The sequence below is a fragment of the Scyliorhinus torazame genome, chromosome 13 (assembly GCF_047496885.1).
Source record: "Scyliorhinus torazame isolate Kashiwa2021f chromosome 13, sScyTor2.1, whole genome shotgun sequence".
NCBI classification, from domain to species: Eukaryota; Metazoa; Chordata; class Chondrichthyes; order Carcharhiniformes; family Scyliorhinidae; genus Scyliorhinus; species Scyliorhinus torazame.
The window spans coordinates 54,409,307-54,431,442 of record NC_092719.1 but is presented as its reverse complement, the minus strand read 5'-3'; the positions used below and the strand labels follow the sequence as shown (position 1 = coordinate 54,431,442).

Sequence of the window (22,136 nt, the reverse complement as noted above, 5' to 3'; positions counted from 1 at the left end):
TTTTTCTTCGATGTGTCGTAGCAGTGTGGGGAACATGTAGTAATTTTGGCTTCGTACTCGCAATTGCCAAACTTTCGATGTGTTTTGGAAAGCTGCAATTTCTTCACAGTGCCGAATGCAATCACCATCCCTCACTTGGAATTTTAGGTTCAGTTCATTTAGAATTGAAAATATGTCTGCAAGGTAAGACATAATTAGATCCAAGTTTCATCAGGAAACGAATCAGCCAGAGAGGACAATTTCTCGAGGCGGTAAGCATGGATTTCATACCTCAGTTCGTAAACTCCGAGTAGCTCCCCTGTTGACTGATTAGTCCAGTACCTCTTCAAGCGGATGAAGTCCACCGTCATAGGGATTGACTGGTCACTGTTTTGATTCAATGTTTTCATGTAGTTTAAAAGGTCAGCAAAAAACTTACAGCGACCCTTCAGTACACAGAGGGCGGTGATGTGATGATTTCCCATGGCTTTCATTATATCCCTTGCCAAACGTTCAGTTCTGTTCATGATTAACCCACGAGGAATATATACTCTCTCCAGATCATTTGAGTAATGTTGAGGGATCCAAAACAGATCAAAGTCATAGCCTTATTCATCATCGGTGATCACCACGCAGTCAGCCGCCGACATGCCGTGATCACACTTTTGTCATAATATACACCAGTATATCATGGTGCAGACACACACACTGATGGACACACAGCAAGACCAATCAACACGCACAACACTGCAGCCAATCACCAGTTAGAGCACACTCACTATATAGACAGAGGGCATCAGAGTTCCCGCTCATTCGGGATGCATTTCTCAGAAGGACAGAGCTTACAGTTTACAGCACAGATCTTCACCATGTGCTGAGTGCATAGACTGTTTGGACAGGCATAGGTCTTTAGTTTAATCTAACATCATGTTAACCCACAGTGTAAGTATGTTCAACAGTTTCTAATTTAATAAAATAGTGTTAATCTATTAATCTAGGACAAAGGTTCGGCCCATCGTGGGCCGAAGGGCCTGTTCGGTGCTGTATTTTCTATGTTCTGTGTTGTACTATTTTAAGTGTTGGTGGCCTGTATGTGTTCCACGGATCCAGAGCACCCAACACATCAACTTTGACCCCGGGTTCAGGTCCCAACACACAAAATGCGGCCCGCATGCACATTGATGAGTGGGCACGCATGCGTAGTGCACCCACATTTTTTTAGCTGGTCGCAGCCGCCATTTTTAAAGCTGCTCACAGCCGGCATTGTTAAAAGCTGGCTGTTGCGCGTGAATTCCCGCAATCGGGAACACCACGATGGACAGCTCCACGACACTCCTGACACCCGCCTGCGACCCACCCGCTTTGTCGCGGCCCCCACTTTGAAAATGCCTGCTGTAATGTGTACTGTTGACTGCTGTCCCCTCTCCCTCCCCCAGAAGAAATATCGGACAAGGGGTTGTGAGGGGTCTAGGACACAGTCTCAGAATCGGGTCACGCCATTTAGGATGAGATTAGGAGCAATATCTTCACTCGGAGGGTACTGATCCTGTAGAATTCTCTCCCCGAGGGCTATAGAAACTCAGTCAATCAATATGTTTAAGACCAAAATCAATAGATATTTAGTTACTAATGCTATCAAAGGACATGGGGATAGGATGTGAAAATGACGTTGAGGTAGATGGTCAACCATGATCTATTTGCAGAGGGTGGGTGGGAGAAGGGAGGGTCTCTGACATTTACAAGGAACTTGTGGAGTCTGAGGAGACGCAGACCGGGGAGTTGAAGCGCAAATGGGAAGAGGGGTTGATAGGAGAGATAGAGGATGGTCTATGGGCGGATGCGTTGAGTGAAGTCAACGCGTCACAACATGTGCCAGGCTCAGCCTGATACAATTCAAGATCGTTCACCGGGCTCACATGACAGTGGCCCGGATGAGCAGGTTCTTTGGGGTAGAAGATAGGTGTGCAAAGTGTGCGGGAAGGCCAGCGAACCATGTCCACATGTTCTGGACATGTCCAAAGCTTAGGGGTTTGCAGATGTTATGTCCACGGTGTTAAAAAACAAGGGTGGCACCGAGTCCAGAGGTGGCGATTTTCGAGGTATCGGAAGATCCGGGAATCCAGGAGGAGAAAGAGGCAGACGTTCTGGCCTTTGCTTCCCTGGTAGCCCGGAGACGGATATTGTTAGCTTGGAGGGACTCAAAGCCCCCGAAGTTGGAGACCTGGCTATCGGACATGGCTAGCTTTCTTTGTTTGGAGAAAATCAAATTCGCCTTGAGAGGGTCAATGTTAGGGTTCGCCTGGAGGTGGCAACCATTCGTCGACTTCTTTGCAGAAAATTAATCGTCAGCAGAAGGGAGGGGTTATTTTAGCTTGGAGTAGGGGTTAATAAAGGTGAGACCTGTAAGGGAGGAAGATGGCTTTTGCATATGTTTATAGATTCTGCTATTACTTTCGATCATTGCGAGACGTTTCGAGTAGAGAAGCAGGTGAGGCCACACCTGGAGTATTGTGTGCAGTTTTGGTCGTCTTCTCGGAGGAAGGATATTCATGCTCTCGAGGCAGCTATGGAACCTGACTATTACCGCATGCAGTGGATTCTCGGGACAAGGCCTCTGCCACAGTGTACAGTGAGCTTTGTCCAACACGGGAGGGGATGTGAATCCACCCCCCCCCCCCCCCCCCACCCCCAAATCATCTTCCCAGACTTCTCTGCAAAGTACTCCGTAGGCATTGGGCCTCCCATCTCCTTAGGCAGCCCACAATTTGAATGTTTTGGTTCCTGGACTGATTCTCTAGTCTGGATCGTTTACCTTGGCCTTCAATGATTTATTCACTTTGGCCACGAAAGACATCTCCGCTTCCAGTGAGGCAAACTGATTACTGTGACATGAAAGGCCATATCTTTTAGCGTGGCTCCATGGGCTTTCACGGTTTCATTGGACTTCTCTAGAGCCTGGGTTGGGGGCAAAGGCATCTTCCATTGATTTCCGGAGGTCTTCTGACACAACCTGCCAGTGCTTATCAAATTCCTTCACCAAGGACCTAGAAAGCACCTTGACCGTTAGTGGAATGGCCGGAGCCCCAGAGGATGCCTCCACCATTTTATCTGCAAGGGCTTCCGCTTCTGTCAACGAACGTCTGCTGTCCACCTTCTTTCCCCTGACTTTTCTGGGTATTTTACTCGTATAGGATCCTTATCCAATTAATTATGTGGGTTTTCAAAAGAAAATACCCCCTGAAACTGAGAGAAAAGGGCACAAAGTACTTAGCAACCTCGTGCACAGCCACCTCTTGCACGTCTTCCGCCTACATTACGGAAACCTTCATATCAATTTGGACCAACAGTTCGGCCAGGCCATTGTATGATGGGTGGTAAGGCGCCGTTTGGATGCATTTCATCCCATTGGATGCATTTCATCCCATTGGCCTTCGTGAATGCCTGGAATTCTCCGCTGGAGACTAGGACCTCCGGTACCACGTGAGTGGAAAATGATTGCCCGAGTGTCTCAATAGTGGCATTAGAAACTGTCCAGATGTATGCCCATCCATTTAGAATGGGTGTCTTAGAAGATTAACTCATTGACCCCATAAACGGCCCGGCGAAGTCTGCGTGTACCAGTACCCAAGGTCTCCCTGGTCATTTCCATGGGTGTTGGGTGTAGTGAGGCCAATGGCAGGAGCTTCTGATTTGCCTGACTTGACGGGCACTGTTTCACCAAATTTTCAATGTCAGAATCAAGCCATGGCCACCAGACGGAGCTCCTCGTGATGACCTTAATTTAAAAAAAATATATATTTTATTCAAATTTTTCAGCCAAACAAAACAATACAAAGGTTTTCCTTTTTACAACAATAAAATAATATAAATAACAGTGACCGTTTTAACAAATAAATAAATAATATATAAACTAAATGGCAACTGCCATAACAAAAATAATAACTCTCCAGAGATAAAATCAAACAATCCAATATACATAACCAAGTACAAATATCTATACAAAAACACCATTGAGGACCTGCCCGATTATTTCTTATCGGGGACCGCACCGAGGCTCCCGTCCTTCCCCTATGTCGTCTCCACTGCCCCCAAATTTTTAGCGTTGCCACCACCACTGGACTTGTGGTGTATTTCTTCGGGGAGAACGGCAACGGCGCCGTCACCAGTGCTTGTAGGCTGGTTCCTTTGCAGGACGCCATCTCCAATCTCTTCCACGCCGCTCCCTCCCCTTCTCCCATCCACTTACACACCATTGAGATATTGGCGGCCCAGTAGTATTCACTTAGGCTCGGTAGTGCCAGGCCCCCCTCCCTATCCCTGCTACGCTGCAAGAACCCCCTCCTCACTCTCGGGGTCTTCCCGGCCCACACAAAACTCATGACACTTTTCTCAATTTTCTTGAAAAAAGCCTTCGTGACCATCACCGGAAGGCACTGAAACACAAAAAGGAATCTCGGGAGGACTACCATTTTGACCGCCTGCACCCTACCCACCAGTGACAGGGGCACCATGTCCCATCTCTTAAAATCCTCCTCCATCTGTTCCACCAATCTTGTTAAATTAAGCCTATGTAAGGTTCCCAAACTCCTGGCTATCTGAATCCCTAAGTACCGGAAATCTCTTGTTACCTTCCTCAGCGGTAAATCATCTATTCCCCTGCTCTGCTCCCCCGGATGCACCACAAACAACTCACTCTTCCCCATATTCAATTTGTACCCCGAAAATTCCCCAAACTCCCTGAGTGTCTGCATGATCTCAGGCATCCCCTCCACTGGGTCCGCGACATACAGCAATAAATCATCTGCATACAAAGATACCCGGTGTTCTTCTCCTCCCCTGAGTACTCCCCTCCACTTCCTGGAGCCCCTCAGTGCTATGGCCAGGGGCTCAATCGCCAATGCAAACAGTAACGGAGACAGGGGACACCCCTGCCTCGTCCCTCTATGAAGACGGAAGTAGTCAGACCTCTGCCTGTTCGTGACCACACTCGCCACCGGGACCCTATACAGCAGCTGTACCCATCCAATAAACCCTTCTCCAAAACCAAATCTCCTCAGCACCTCCCACAGATAATCCCACTCCACTCTGTCGAATGCTTTCTCGGCGTCCATCGCCACCACTATCTCCGCCTCCCCCTCTGGTGGGGGCATCATCATTACCCCTAGCAACCTCCGTATGTTCGTGTTCAGCTGTCTCCCCTTAACGAACCCAGTTTGATCCTCGTGGACCACCCCCGGGACACAGTCCTCTATCCTCGTCGCCATCACCTTGGCCAGGAGCTCAGCATCTACATTTAAAAGGGAAATGGGCCTGTAGGACCCACACTGCAGCGGGTCTTTTTCCTTCTTCAAAAGGAGCGAGATCGTCGCCTCCGACATAGTCGGGGGCAACTGCCCCCTTTCCCTGGCCTCATTAAAGGTTCTCGTCAAAAGCGGGTCCAGTAGGTCCATATATTTCCTATAAAATTCCACCGGGAATCCGTCCGGTCCCGGGGCCTTCCCCGCCTGCATACTCCCAATCCCTTTTACCACCTCCTCCATCTCAGTCTGTGCTCCCAGTCCCGCCCTCTCCTGCTCCTCCACCTTCGGGAATTCCAGCTGATCCAGGAAACACCTCATTCCCTCCTTCCCTTCCGGGGGCTGAGCCTTATATAACCTCTCATAGAATGCCTTGAACACCCCGTTCACTCTCTCCGCTCCCCGTTCCATCTCTCCCTCCTCATCTCTCACCCCACCTATCTCCCTCGCTGCTCCCCTCTTCCTCAATTGGTGGGCCAGTAGCCGACTCGCCTTCTCTCCATACTCATACTGTACACCCTGTGCCCTCCTCCACTGTGCCTCTGCCTTACCCGTGGTCAGCAGGTCAAATTCCACATGTAACCTTTGTCTTTCCCTGTACAGTCCCTTCACCGGTGCCTCTGCATGTTGCCTGTCCACCCTCAAAAGTTCTTTCAACAATCGCTCCCTTTCTTTACCCTCTTGCTTCCCTTTATGTGCCCTTATGGATATCAGCTCCCCTCTGACCACCGCCTTCAACGCCTCCCAGACCACTCCCACCTGAACCTCCCCATTGTCATTAAGCTCCAAGTACCTTTCAATACACCCCCTCACCCTTAAACATACCCCCTCATCCGCCAATAAGCCCATATCCATTCTCCAGAGTGGGTGCTGTTCTTTTTCCTCTCCTACCTCCAGGTCTACCCAATGTGGAGCGTGGTCCGAAATGGCTATGGCCGTATATTCCGTCCCTGTCACCTTCGGAATCAGTGCCCTTCCCAAGACACAAAAGTCTATCCGTGAGTATACTTTGTGAACATGGGAGAAAAATGAGAACTCCTTACTCCTAGGCCTACTAAATCTCCAGGGGTCTACCCCTCCCATCTGCTCCATGAAGTCCTTGAGCACCCTGGCCGCTGCCGGCCTCCTCCCGGTCCTGAACCTCGACCGGTCCAGCCCTGGATCAAGCACCGTATTGAAGTCTCCCCCCATTACCAACTTTCCCGCCTCCAGGTCCGGGATACGTCCCAACATGCGCCTCATAAAATTTGTATCATCCCAGTTCGGGGCGTATACGTTCACCAGAACCACCGCCTCTCCTTGCAATCTGCCACTCACCATCACATATCTACCCCCACTATCCGCCACTATGGTCTTTGCCTCAAACAGTACCTGTTTCCCCACTAAGATAGCCACCCCCCTATTCTTCGCATCTAAACCCGAATGAAACACCTGTCCCACCCATCCTTTACGTAGTCTGACCTGGTCTATCAGTTTCAGATGCGTCTCCTGCAACATAACCACATCTGCCTTTAATTTCTTTAGGTGTGCGAGTACCCGTGCCCTTTTAATCGGCCCGTTCAGCCCTCTCACGTTCCACGTGATCAGCCGAGCTGGGGGGCTCTTTTACCCCCCCCCCCTTTGTCGACTAGCCATCCCCATTTTTCACCCAGCTCCTCACCCGGTTCCCACATACCCGTATTTCCCCCCGACGGTGCCCTCCCGCCTCGATCACCCCATCCCATAACAGCTCCCCCTTCTCCTTAGCAGCAGCAACCCAGTTAACCCCCCCCCCTCCGCTAGATCCCCCTCTAGCGTAGTTGCACCCCCCATGTTGCTCCCAGAAGTCAGCAAACTCTGGCTGACCTCGGCTTCCCCCCTTATCCTCGGCTCCCACTGTGCGAGGCCCCCTCCTTCCTGCGTCCCTGTTCCCGCCATAATTACCATAGCGCGGGAACAAAGCCCGCGTTTCCCACTCAGCCCCGCCCCTAATGGCCGGCGCCCACAGTTCCTCATGCTCCCCCCCCCCCCCCCCCCCAACATGGGGAAGAGAGAAAAGTTACAGGATCACAAAATTAACAAATTGAAAAATCATCCCCCCCCCCCTTCCCCTTCCGCTTCCTCGCCCCACATAATCACCCCACCACTTTGTCCCAAAAGCTCTTTCTCTCGCCAGACTATTCCAGCTTCTCGTCCACAATGAATGTCCACGCCTCTTCTGCCGTCTCACAGTAGTGGTGCTTCCCTTGGTGTGTGACCCACAATCTCGCCGGTTGCAACATTCCAAATTGGACCACCTTTTTGTGAAGCACCGCCTTAGCCCGATTGAAACTTGCCCTCCTTCTCGCCACCTCCGCACTCCAATCCTGGTATACGCGGATCACCGCGTTCTCCCACCTATAGCTCCGAGTTTTCTTCGCCCATCTGAGAACCGTCTCTCTGTCATTGTAGCGGAGAAACCTCACCACTATAGCTCGAGGTATTTCTCCAGCCTTTAGTCTTCGCGCCAGAACTCGATAAGCTCCCTCCACCTCCAAAGGGCCCTTCGGGGCCTCCGATCCCATTAGCGAGTGAGGCATCGTACTCGCATATGTCCCGACGTCCGCCCCTTCTGCGCCTTCGGGAAGACCCAGGACTCTTAAATTCTTTCTCCTTGAATTATTCTCCAGCGCTTCCAACCTCTCCACACACCTTTTATGCTGTGCCTTGTGCGTTTCTGCCTTCACCACCAGGCCCTGTATTTCATCTTCGTTTTCATCAGTCTTTGCCTTCACGACCCGAAGCTCCAGCTCTTGGGTCCTCTGCTCCTCCTTTAGTCCTTCAATCGCCTGCAATATCGGGGCCGACAGCTCCTTCTTCAACTCCTTCTTCAGCTCTTCCACACAGCACCGCAGGAACTCTTGTTGCTCCGGGCCCCATAACAAACGGCCACCTTCCGACGCCATCTTGCTTTGAGCTTCCCTTCCTTGCCGCTGCTCCAGAGGATCCTCCGCAATCCGGCCGCTATCCTCTCCCATGCGTGTCCGGGGGGATTCCCTTCTGGTTTACTGCACAGTGTTTTTGCCGTTTAAATTGCCGTTGGGGCTCCTATTAAGAGCCCAAAAGTCCGTTCCAATGGGAGCTGCCGAAACGTGCGACCTAGCTGGTCATCGCCTCACCCGGAAGTCGTGAAGATCTTAATTGTAGATGCTCCTGGGTGACCACTGTGTAGCTCCTTCAAGATTGGCCTGGGCAAGAGACAATCACGTGGGCTGCTCACAAGCTGATGCCTTCTGGGTGTTTGATAGGAAGGACTTCAGGGCCTCCATAGAGTGTCTTTGAATTTCACCACTTAGAATTATGTGGCGTACTTTTGTCAGCATGGGGTCTTCCTGGGTCCATGACTGGATCTGCTTGGCAGACACAGATGGGTCTCCATAAAATTAAAAGTCACAATGACTTCATTCATTCCGGGGGGGGGGCAGCTTGAGGGTAGCGGTAGGTTGGCTCGGTGTCGGCATTTGCTATGTGCAATTCCAGGCGGTGCTTAAAGCAAGACTCATAAACCATCAGCAATAGTGCCCAGTGCTGAATTTCAACTGGGCAATGGGTGGGATTGTTTTGTCCTCAAAAAGGCCATAGACTTGTGGATGGAAGTTCTTCACTCTGAATATCACGGCCAGACCTTTTTTGCTTTGTGCAAAGTGTCCTTCCACATCTGCCAGGGTTCACAACACATATGCAATCGAACGTAAATGCCATTGTCCGAATAGAGGAGGAAGATAGAGAACCTAGTGGAGTGGTGTAGTGACAACAATCTCTCCCTCAATGCCAGCAAAACTAAAGAGTTGGTAATTGACTTTAGGAAGCAAAGTACTGTACACACCCCTGTCAGCATCAACGGGGCCGAGGTGGAGATGGTTAGCAGTTTCAAATTCCTAGGGGTGCACATCTCCAAAAATCTGTCCTGGTCCACCCACGTCGACGCTACCACCAAGAAAGCACAACAGCACCTATACTTCCTCAGGAAACTAAGGAAATTCTACATGTCCACATTGACCCTTACCAACTTTTACAGATGCACCATAGAAAGCATCCTATCGGGCTGCATCACAGCCTGGTATGGCAACTGCTCGGCCCAGGAACGCAAGAAACTTCAGAGAGTCGTGAACACCGCCCAGTCCATCACACGAACCTGCCTCCCATCCATTGACTCCATGTACACCTCCCGCTGCCTGGGGAAAGCGGGCAGCATAATCAAAGATCCCTCCCACCCGGCTTATTCACTCTTCCAACTTCTTCCATCGGGCAGGAGATACAGAAGTCCGAGAACACGCACGAACAGACTCAAAAACAGCTTCTTCCCCACTGTCACCAGACTCCTAAATGACCCTCTTATGGACTGACCTAAGTAACACTACACCCCTGTATGCATCATCTGATGCCAGTGCTTATGTAGTTACATTGTATACCTTGTGTTGCCCTATTATGTATTTTCTTTTATTCCCTTTTCTTCTCATGTACTTAATGATCTGTTGAGCTGTTTGCAGAAAAATACTTTTCACTGTACCTCGGTACACGTTACAATAAACCAATCCAATCCGATTGGAGAGGACTCCCCCTATTCCATAGGGAGAGGCATCACATGTTAGTCAGCTACATTATGGGATCATAGTGCACCATGATATTGGACAACAGCAGCTGTTGCTTCACTTTTGTGAATGCTTCATCCTGTGGCACCTGCTACAGCCACTTCTATTTTTTCTTTAGCAATGCATGCAGGGGTACCAGTAAGATGGCCAGCTTGGGGATAAATTTCCCATAATAATTGATGACGTCATGGGAACTCGTACTTCATGAGTCCCATGGGGAGATCGATGAGTGATTCCTCGTGAGGGTTATCACAGCAGCATAGTATTTGAGTCACTTGGCTTGTTAACAAGCTCAATTCCCTGTTAATTATTGTTTTTTAAATGGTTGGCAGCTGCCGATATTTTGTGCCTACCCGGCTACCATTTTGTTTTTGGAATGGGTCATGTGTGGTTGGAAAGGCAGCGTGCTGGCCACCTGTCGTATTTTACATGTGGGACGGGATTGAAAATGAGTGCAGTGTCCCAGAAATTCATTCAAGAGCCTCCTGATCTACACAAATAACCTGGACTAGTTGTAAAGTTCCTTCCTGTTTGTTCCCTGTTTATTCACTTATTTCCATTTTCCTTTATTTTTGCCATCACATATTTGATCCACAGATGATTAATGGACATGTGCTTTAAGGCAGCCTGTACCTTTAATTCAAACAGAAGAATCCAGAAGGTTGTGCTGATTTAAATTGGTGATTGCAGATGGACTGGCACCAATGACCGAGATTGGCCAGCATCAGTGATGACTTGGTTTGATTGATTTGGCTGCTGGCAAATGAATTGGCCCAAATGGCTCTGCTCTGTCTGGTCACAGGTAGTGATTGGATCTGGACCTGCTGGAATTTTTCAGAGCTTCAAGAGTTGAGTTATGACTCCTGGAAGAACTGCTGTCCTCTCCCCTCGCAATTTTCTCCAGAAAGGCTTTGTATCTGAGCTGTCAGGGAACCTGGATGAATCAATGCACAGGAGAACCATTACAGGTTGTGACAGCAGAGTCCGCAACCAACCAACTCTGCAAAAAAGGCTGATGTAAACCGACCAACACTCTCTCAAGGAAAGACAAAGAGACCTTGAAATAAATTATGAATTGAAAGCAGAGTTTGGTGTGAAGCAAAGGGGCTTCACCAGGAAAATCTGTGAGTAATACATTTCTAAACTACAGAGAAGATCATTACAGGCTGCAAACCAAGGACTTAAATCAGTCAGCATGCTGCGAAGAAAGTGTACTTAAGAATCACAATTTTAAGCAAAGACTTACCTTTTTGATCTTCATCCTTATTGTTTTCAACCCCCCCCCCCCCCCCCCCATCTTTGTTTGTCTTGTGTGAGGGGGTAGAGGGTGGGACAGTTAAAGGGGGAGCGATGTGAAAACATAGGTGAGAATTTCAAAGTCAAGATGTTGCTTGGAGCCAATGTAGATTAGCGAGCATTAAGGTGCTAGGGGAATGGAACTTGTTTTGAGCTAAGACCTGACAGCAGCGTTTTAAATGACCTCATGATTGAGGAGGGTAGGATGTGGGAGACCAACAAAAATTGAACAAAAAAATCAGGAGGTAATGATGATATATGACTGCATTACATAACAAAGGACTTAATGAGAATGAAAAAGGAGACCCAGAAAGCCAAAATGTAGGTCCTGAAAAACAAAATGTAGCCCTTGCAAAAATTTCAACAACAGCCTCTTTTCCGCGCCCCTCCCTAAAAAAGCTGACCCTCTGACTCAAATACACATTTCTTAGATCTCCTGCCCAAACAATTAAATTTGTATAACAAACTTGTATAGTGCAGCCCAACAATGCAGTAACACAAAAGCAAAGTAACTGAAGGTGTTGGAAATCAGATAATGCTGAAAACACAATCAGCAGATCAGGTAGCATTGGTAGGGGGAGAAGCCAGGCTTAACTTTTCATCAGGGTCAGGATCTGTTTGTGTACTGAACTGGATGTAGACTGTCCTTGAAAAATTCCCTCTCATGAATATTTCCCATTTCCCTTTAAGATAGAGAAACTTTCTTTGTGAGATGAGGCCAGATGTGAATTGTGATATGCAGCTAGTGTAAAAGTCGAAACAAATTCCTCTTGATTCAGTCCATCATCCTTTGTATTGAGAAAATATAGGTTGGGGGTGCGCGAAGGGAATCGGCCAGGTGTTAATCCCCTGCATGCTTTTGGAATTGCATTTCCATCTCTGCATCTTTTTTTAATGCAAAGGCTACTTTATGACCTACAGTGCCGAGTCGAGGATTGTTCGTTAAGAGTTCTTTGTCCAAAAGCACACATCCCTGCCACATCACCACCTGACCGTGGGCATTTCCTGTGGGAAAGCTGAGGTGGAACGTCCGACACTTTGACAATTCAGTGACGCAGTAAGTCCCGACAACCAAAGTGACAACTGCCTGCCACAAAAGTATATTCTCAGCAGGCAATACAGATGCCGGAGGAGAGAAATGGCTGAAGCTGTATCTGTTACCAAGATAGTCTATAGAAAATAAGAATTTAATTCCGGAATTATGCAAATTGCAGTCTACCTCCGAGAAATACTGTTGAGATGGGAATACAGCCCCTCGAGACATCCTAGTTGTGTTTGTTTATGATCTTGGTTCTCATTGCTGCCTTTATAAGGGAAGCTGGATTTTTGGAAACAGATTGTATCAATGATTGATTGAAGTTTTTACGAAAGGCCAGGAAACTGCATTTTGGGAATGATGCCAAGTCTTTAGATTTTTTTTCTTCCTCTTATCTTTCATGCATGTGGGCACAATTTCATGGGGACCAGTACCAGTTCTTTTTGTAAACCCATGTAACTGCACACATTCATTCATGGAATGTTGGTGTTGCGGGCAAGGTCATTATTTATTGCCCACCCCTAATTGCTTTTCAGAAGGTGGGTGGTCAGCCTCTTTCTTGAACCATTGCCATCCATGAAATGAAATGAAATGAGAATCGCTTATTGTCACAAGTAGGCTTCAAATGAAGTTACTGTGAAAAGCCCTTAGTCGCCACATTCCGGCGCCTGTTCGGGGAGGCTGGTACGGGAGTTGACCCGTGCTGCTGGCCTGCCTTGGTCTGCTGTCAAAGCCAGCAATTTAGCCCTGTGCTGAACCAGCCCCATTACTATGAGGTAAGGGAGCTCTCACAGTGCTGTTCAGTGAGGAGTTCTGCAACTTTATGCTGAAGTAACAGCCACATGTTTTGAGGTCAGCATGATGTGCAACTTGGAAGGGAACTTGGATGTGGTTGTGCTCTCCGGTGACAGCTGCCTTTCTCCTGCTTGGTCGTAGAGGTCACGGCTTGGAAAGCGCTGCTGAAAGAGTCTTGGATCATAGATGTTACAGTGCAGAAGGAGGCCATTCAGCCCATCGAGTCTGCACCCGCCCTTGGAAAGAGCACCCTACCTAAGCCCATGCCTCCACCCTATCCCCATAACCCCATAACCCCACCTAACGTTTTCTTTTGTTCGTTTTTGGACACTAAGGGCAATTTAGCATGGCCAATCCATCTAACCGTTGGACTGTGGGAGGAAACCGGAACACCCGGAGGAAACCCACACAGACACTGGGAGAATGTGCAGACTCCGCACAGACAGTGACCCAAGCTGGGACTCAAACCTGGGACTGTGAAGCAACTGTGCTAACCATTGTGCTACCCTGCAGCAATCCGCAGTCTTGGTGGGTTGCTGCAATGCATCTTATAGATTTTGCAGTAGCCAGCATCTGACTTGCTCTTGCAGCCACAGTACAGAATTTACAACACAATTGGTTCCTGAAAACAGTGTCTTATGTTGGACGTCATAACTCGCAACCGATTTGCCCCACAATGTTATAAATGGTGGACTGGTTCCTGAACCAAAGCGCAATCCCCTATTTTTGAACGAAATAACCCAGAATTTTGTACTTTTTTAGATGAGTTATCTATTAACATTATGAATTTTTATGTCAATAAATATACTAGAAATGTACATGTATATACTGTACAGAACTGTACAATGTAGTTTGCTGTCCATTACCTACAAATGATCTAAAAAGAATAGACAACATTGAAAGCCTCATGGTAATGCGTCGTCTTCATTCCTGGGCACACGGGTGGGTCTGACTAGGTGCGGTTTTCAGAAGGACTTCTTTGAGCCAATTTTGTTAGAGCTTTTGAAGGGTCATTGGCTGGAGTCTTCAGGTTTTTCTGGAGTCTACTCTGCTTTGTTAAAGAAAGTGTCCAAGGAAGTTTGGACAGATGTTCTCTTCTTATAAATTTCCCTGTAGCAGCTGTGCATGTTGTATAAGCCCCTAGTCACTGACGACGCACTGTGTTCAATGTTGACATAACGTCCCTCAAACAGACATTGCAGCTTCCAAATGTTGAAATTCTTCAGCCAGCACTTGTGCTATTAAGATTTTACGAGGAGGAATTTCTTCAACAATGGATGCATCGTCACCTTCCCTTGTTGCTGTTCTGATTGAATGATGTCCTCATTAGTTAATACTTCAGATTGTGAGTTGATTGCCAGCAACTTGTCATGTGGTGCAGAGTCTAAGTTGAATTCTTATCAGATTTTGACATTTCTGGTCACCTCTTCAACAGTGCCTGTAATTCCTCGGGAATCATGCACACACGCAGGACACATTTTTCCAAACACCATGCAAATTTGATCGTGTGACTTAATTCCACGCCTCACCTATGTTCTTAACTGAATGGCAAATGTTGAGGCCCCTCCTGAATCCTTTGAGAGTTGGTCCACCTTTCTCAGTTGCTCTGATGTCCTGGGGAATTGTGTGTCTAAGGTAATTGGTTATAAAGGTGCCCTGTCCATGGGTTGCAAAAGTGAGATGGTGTTGGGGGGCAGAAACACTACTTTGATGTCAGGATGCACGTCAAGGATGGTTGGATGACCAGGAGCATTGTCCAGGAGTAACAAAGCTTTAAACGCAAGACTGTTTCTGCTGACACTTGAGTCCACAATAATCCCTGACACTTGAAACAAAATGATGGTTAAACCAATCCTCAAGAATGTTTGTATTGACCCATGCCTTAGGATTGGATTTCCATATCACTGGGAAAAATGATTTGGAATATCCCTTGAAAGCCCTGGAGTTTTCCAAATGGTACAGAGGCAAAGGTTAAGTTTAAAGTCACCCACAGCATTGGCACAGGGCAGAAAAGTGAGCCTATCTTTAGCAACTTTGTAACCTGGTATGGATTTCACCTCTTTGGCAATGTAGGTTTCTCAGCATCTTTTATTTTTTTTACAAAAGAACCCAGTTTCGTCAACATTTTAAAAATATTTGCCGAGCACAATACCTACCCACTTCAGCGATTTCAGCTCATGTCTCAGGAAAAGCATGAGCTGCCTCATCATCAGCATTAGCAGCTTCAACCGAGACCTTGATGTTATGCAAATTGGCCCTGACTTTAAAGTGCATAAACCTCCCCCTGCTCTCATTAAAAGGCTCAGCATTCAAACTCTCCCCCTGTTGCTTCTTTAGATCATCATAAAGACTAGACTTTTCCTGAATTATGCCTAAACTCACAGGAGCACAGAGCTAACATTGGTTATCCAGTATTTTGTTTTACCCGATTTACAAAGGATTTGAAAAGCTATCTGAAAAGAACATTTGGCTATTTTATGAAGATATCTCCTCATGTAGATCAATAGATTCATAGGCGTTTACAGCACAGAAGGAGGCCATTCGGCCTATCATGTCTATTCAGGTCAACAAAGATGTCGCATTTTCCAGCTCTTGGCCTATAGCCCTGGAGATTATGACAGCGAAAGTGACTATCTAAATACTACTTAAATGTTACAAGAGTTTCTGACTCAATCACCCTTTCAGGCAGTGAGTTCCAGAAAAAACTCCGATTACGATCCCAAACCGGACCCCAACAGTTGCTAGGATTTTGGACAGAAATCCCAATATTTTAATTTAATTTGTAAGACTGTGAGGAAAGGATACTTTGCTCCAGGAATGTCTCCACGCACAAATAGGGATATTGTATGTTTAAACAAACTTTATTACAAACACAGTATTAAACTCACTTTAAAACCATGCAAGAAAATAGCTTACAATTCTCAGTTAAACAAAGCTTAACAATAAAATAAAACACAAACTCTTAACTGCTCTTTTTTCATCTCTGATCAAGCAAACTCATCTTGGGTCAAAACCCACTTTTAAATACAGTTAGCAGACTCAGGAATATTTGCTTGATGTCTTGGATAAACTGCTTTGAGAAAGGGGGATCCATCAGGAACCAACTTGCAGATTATTGCCCATGTCAAACTACTGTATAACTCCCCAGAATTTGGCAAAAAGCTTCCATTCTGTTCTCAGCTAAATCTTTTTAATTGAACTATTTTTCCAGAAGCTGCTGGTCTGTTCACATCCCTAAGCTAAATTCAACATCTGACTGCTTCAGCCCCTGGCTCCTCCCATTAACCACGTCATCTCTCTCCCACTAACTGGATTATGGCTATCTGACAAAGGCAAAACTTAATGGCCGGGATTCTCCATTTGTTCACGCCGGCGGGATTCTCCGGTCCCGCTGCAGTGAACGGAGGTTTGTCTGAGTGCCAAATTCTCCATTCACACTCCCCAGGGAACCTTCTTTCTATAAACAAAACTCCATTTGCCTTATCTTGCCAAAACATATCCACGGCTGGAATGATTTATGTTCTTTTTAAATATTTTAATTGCTCTTCCGTAGCCCCAAAGTCTAGCTGCCTTGCAAACCAGGATTTTTAAAAACACGACTGCAGCAGACAGATACACACCCTAGCTTTTATCAATTACTGCACAAATTACATATTACAATACAGGGACAGTACAGTAGCACAAGGGGCAGCACGGTTGCACAGTGGTTAGCATTGTTGCTTCACAGTTCCAGGGTCCCAGGTTTGACTCCCGGCTTGGGTCACCTGTCTGTGCGGAATCTGCACGCTCTCCCCGTGTCTGCATGTGTTCCCTCCGGGTGCTCCGGTTTCCTCCCACAGTCCCACAGTGTGCAGGTTAGGTGGATTGGCTGTGCTAAATTGCCCTTAGGTGGGTGTTACGGGGACAGGGTGGAAGTGTGGGTATAGCGTGGAGGCGTGGGCTTGGGTAGTGTGCTCTTTCCAAGGGCCGATGCAGAGTTGTTGGGCTGAATGGCCTCCTTCTGCTCTGTAAATTCTATGATTCTGTGAATATATATATATATCTGACTTTAGCCTAGCTAGGACTTTAAACTAGCAAGTTGGGGGGAAGAGAAGGGTAAAGCTATGGACAGTATAATGGTTAATGGAGAGCAAGGCAGCAGGTTACGTGACAGGTTATTATGTAGAGATATGGGTTCAAAGACGAGGAAAATTAGGAGAAAGGGTAAGAGGAAAAATAATTTGCGAAAAGTTGATCAAGGTGTTAGGATTCATAACAGACATAAAAAATAGCATAAGTGTACTTTACCTGAATGCTCGCAGTATAAGGAATAAGGTGAATGAGTTGATGGCGCAAGTCATCGTGAATGACTATGATTTAGTGGCCATTACTGAAACATGGTTAAAAGATGGTCACAACTGGAAGTTAAATATCCAAGGGTATCAGACTATACGAAAGGATAGAATGGACGGTAAGGGCGGTGGTGTAGCTTTGTTGTTTAAGGATGGCATCCGGGCAATAGTAAGGGATGATATTGGTGCTATGGAGGACAAGGTTGAATCAATTTGGGTGGAAATCAGGAATAGTAAGGCGAAAAGGTCACTGATAGGACTAGTCTATAGGCCACCAAATAGTAACAGGATGGTAGGGCAGGCAATAAGCAAAGAAATAACGGATGCATGTAGAAATGGTACAGCGGTTATCATGGGAGATTTTAATCTGCATGTCGATTGGTTTAACCAGGTTGGTAAAGGCAGCCTTGAGGAGGAGTTTATAGAATGTGCCCGGGATAATTTCCTGGAACAGTATGTAATGGAACCTACAAGGGAACATGCGGTCCTAGATCTGGTCCTGTGTAATGAGACAGGATTGATTAATGATTTCATAGTTCGGGATCCTCTTGGAAGGAGCGACCACAATATAGTGGAATTTAAAACACAGTTGGAGGATGACAAGGTAAAATCAAACACTAGTGTTTTGTGCTTAAACAAAGGCAATTACAATGGGATGAGAGAAGAACGAGCTAAGGTAGACTGGGAGCAAAGACTTCATGGTGAAGCAGCTGAGGAACAGTGGAGAACCTTCCGAGCAATCTTTCACAGTGTTCAGAAAAGGTTCATACCGACAAAAAAGAAAGACGGTAGACAGGGGAAAAATCGACCGTGGATATCTAAGGAGGTGAGGGAGAGTATCAAATTGAAGGAAAAAACATACAAAGTGGCAAAAATTAATGGGAGACTAGAGGACTGGGAAGTCTTTAGGGGACAACAGAAAGCTACTAAAAAAAGCTATAAAGAAGAGTAAGGTAGACTATGAAAGTAAACTTGCTCAGAACATAAAAGCAGATAGTAAAAGCTTCTACAAATATATAAGACAAAAAAGAGTGGCTAAGGTAAATATTGGTCCTTTGGAAGATGAGAAGGGAGATTTAATAATAGGAGACGGGGAAATGGCTGAGGAGCTGAACAGGTTTTTTGGGTCAGTCTTCGCAGTGGAAGACACAAATAACATGCCAGTGACTGATGGAAATAAAGATATGATAGGTGAGGACCTTGAGATGATTGTAATCACTAAGGAGGCAGTATTGGGCAAGCTAATGGGGCTAAAGGTAGACAGGTCTCCTGGCCCTGATGGGATGCATCCCAGAGTGTTAAAAGAGATGGCTAGGGAAATTGTAAACGCAATAGTGATAATTTATCAAAATTCACTAGACTCTGGGGTGGTCCCAGAGGATTGGAAAGTAGCAAATGTGACACCACTGTTTAAAAAAGGCAGAAAGTGGGTAATTATAGGCCGGTAAGCTTAACTTCGGTTGTAGGGAAAATGCTGGAATCTATCATTAAGGAGGAAATAGCGGGGCACCTGGAGGGAAATTGTCCCATTGGGCAGACGCAGCATGGGTTCATAAAGGGTAGGTCGTGTCTGACTAATTTGGTAGAATTTTTTTGAGGACGTTACCAGTGCAGTAGATAATGGGGAGCCAATGGATGTGGTATATCTGGATTTCCAGAAAGCTTTTGACAAGGTGCCACACAAAAGGTTGCTGCATAAACTAAAGATGCATGGCATTGAGGGTAAAGTGGTAGCATGGGTAGAGGATTGGTTAACCAACAGAAAGCAGAGAGTGGGGATAAATGGGTGTTTCTCTGGTTGGCAACCTGTAACTAGTGGGGTCCCTCAAGGATCAGTGTTGGGCCCGCAGTTGTTCACAATTTACATAGATGATTTGGAGTTGGGGACCAAGTGCAATGTGGCAAAGTTTGCAGACGACACTAAGATAAGTGGTAAAGCAAAAAGTGCAGAGGATACCGGAGGTCTGCAGAAGGATTTGGATGGGTTAGGTGAATGGGCTAGGGTCTGGCAGATGGAATTCAATGTTGCCAAGTGCAAGGCTATCCATTTTGGGAGGATTAACAGCAGAATGGATTATTATTTAAACGGTAAGATGTTAAAACATACTGCTGTGTAGAGGGACCTGGGTGTGCTGGTGCACGAGTCGCAAAACGTTGGTGTGCAGGTGTAACAGGTGATTGCGCCGCCCCAAAGGTGCGGAATGCTCCACATATTTGGGGGCCGAGCCCCAACATTGAGGTGCTAGGTTGGCGCTGGACGAATTTCCGCCCCGCCAGCTGGCGGAAAAGGCCTTTGGTGCCCCGCCAGCTGGCGCGGAAATTACATCTCCGGGCGGCGCATGCCCAAGAGCGTCAGCGGCCGCTGACTGCATTCCCGCGCATGCGCAGTGGAGGGAGTCTCTTCCGCGTCCGCCATGGTGGAGACCGTAGCGGAGGCGGAAGGGAAAGAGTGCCCCCACGGCACAGGCCCGCCCGCGGATCGGTGGGCCCCGATCGCGGGACAGGCCACCGTGGGGGCACCCCCCCCCCCCCCCCGGGGCCAGGTCGCCCCCCCCCCAGGACCCCGGAGCCCGCCTGCGCCGCCGTGTCCCGCCGGTAAGGTAGGTGGTTTAATTTACACCGGCGGGACAGGCATTTTAGCGGCGGGACTTCGGCCCGTCCGGGCCGGAGAATCGAGCGGGGGGGCCCGCCAACCGGCGCGGCACGATACCCGCCCCACCGAATCTCCAGTGCCGGAGACTTCGGCAACCGGCGGGGGCGGGATTCACGCCAGCCCCCAGCGATTCTCCGACCCGGCGGGGGGTCGGAGAATCTCGCCCATTGTGTTCAGTTTTGGTCTCCTTACCTGAGAAAGGACATATTGGCACTGGAGGGAGTGCAGGGGAGATTCACTAGGTTGATCCCAGAGTTGAGGGGATTTGATTATGACGAGAGGTTGAGTAGACTGGGACTGTACTCATTGGAGTTTAGAAGGATGTGGGGGGATCTTATTGAAACATATAAAATTATGAAGGGAATAGATAGGATAGATGTGGGCAGGTTGTTCCCACTGGTCGGGGAAAGCAGAACTAGGGGGCATAGCCTCAAAATAAGGGGAAGTAGATTTAGTACCGAGTTTAGGAGGAACTTCTTCACCCAAAGGGTTGTGAATCTCTGGAATTCCTTGCCCAGTGAAGCAGTTGAGACTCCTTCTTTAAAGGTTTTTAAGAAAAAGATAGATACCTTTCTAAAGAATAAAGGGATTCGGGGATATGGTGTACGGGCCGGAGATTGGAGCTGAGTCCACAAAGATCAGCCATGATCTCATTGAATGGCGGAGCAGGCTCGAGGGGCCAGATGGCCTACTCCTGTTCCTAGTTCTTATGTTCTTATGTTCATCCTACATCCATCGCACATCTTAAACTTTTTAAAGTAATACTGCTGCCTTGATTAGTGACTCATCAAACCAATGTGAATTAGACTCCCAAGCAGATTCACTAACTTCTGTGTTTGAACTATATCTGAGACAATGTCCATGTAGTTGGTAACAGTGCCTGCATTCTTTATGCCCTTGCATCCCTTAGAAATGATTGTGAAATTTGCTGCACTGACAACTTTTGAACCTTAGCACATTGTCTCAATGAGCCAAGAAGATCCACCTAATTTAGTGACTGACTTGGATCACTGGGCAAATGAAGCTTTGGGCCTCCGGGACCAATTGATATTTCCATCATGGAAAATGTCTTGTTTGTCATGAAGTGACAATGATTAGGCCAAATGAACACAATATGTTTCCCAGTTGTGTGGTTATATTTGGACCAATGCCAAAGAGTGTGGGTTTGATTTGTTAAATGGCTACTAATCTTCATTTCCTTGCTGAATATTGTTTTCTGAACTTCTAAAAATTATCCTTAAGACAAAGCTCAGCATACGTTCTAGTTAACCCACTGTGGTCCATTGCCTCAGCTTGATGTGCAAATAGGAATGTCGGGGATGGGCATTTCGAGAGGTTCTCTGAATGCATTATTCACCCTTGTTCCTAATTGTTATGATCTCTAGTTTGGGATGTGTGCACTTGATTTTAGAAAACAAATGAAAATCATGTTATTGTGGCTTCAATTTCTGTCACTGAGTTGGAAATGACCACAGCAGGGTGGAATTGGGGGCGGATTCTTTATTTTGTAGCAATGAATTGGGGGGGAATCCTATTTACTTTAAATGTCGGTTTGAGGATAATTTTGGTAGGTGGGTATTTGATTGACTATTGACATTATTCCCATGTACTTGGAATATTAATTACGTGCTTAAAGGAAGGAATCCTACACCAAGGTCAGATAATTTTTGCCAATTGATTTAACCCTGTTAGTGAGGATGTGACACTAAGTGAGAGATGTGAAGCCAAATAATGTCGAGCATGATCCATTGCAGCACAACACCTAATATTACTGCAGAGAATATTGACGTGCCATGTCACTGAGATACTGTAACATTTCTTTTGTTCTCTGCTCACAACAGAGCTTGAGGCCTATAGGAATTGGATGTTCACCTTTTCTGCGAAAGCCTCTTGTTTTCATCTTCAGTTGTGAGATAAGAGCACAAAAGGGGTGCTTCATAGCCATTATATTATTGTCAGCAACGAAGTAACTACGTACTTTAAAAAAAAAAAAGAATCTGTGGCATGTGGGCACCACTGGCAAGACCAACATTTGTTATCCACCACATGTAGGCCAGGCCAGGTAACGATGGTAGATTTCCTCTAAAAGACTTCAGTGAACCAGATGGGCCTTTTTCCCCGGGGATGCTGCTGCTGCTG

The 22,136-nt window shown here is 47.0% G+C and overlaps 1 protein-coding gene across 5 annotated transcripts in view; it reads left to right on the top strand.

The window, feature by feature from the left end:
- Nucleotides 1-22,136, top strand: part of LOC140388029 (cAMP-dependent protein kinase type II-beta regulatory subunit) — a 212,224-nt gene that overhangs the window by 106,779 nt on the left and 83,309 nt on the right. The window lies entirely within an intron of this gene.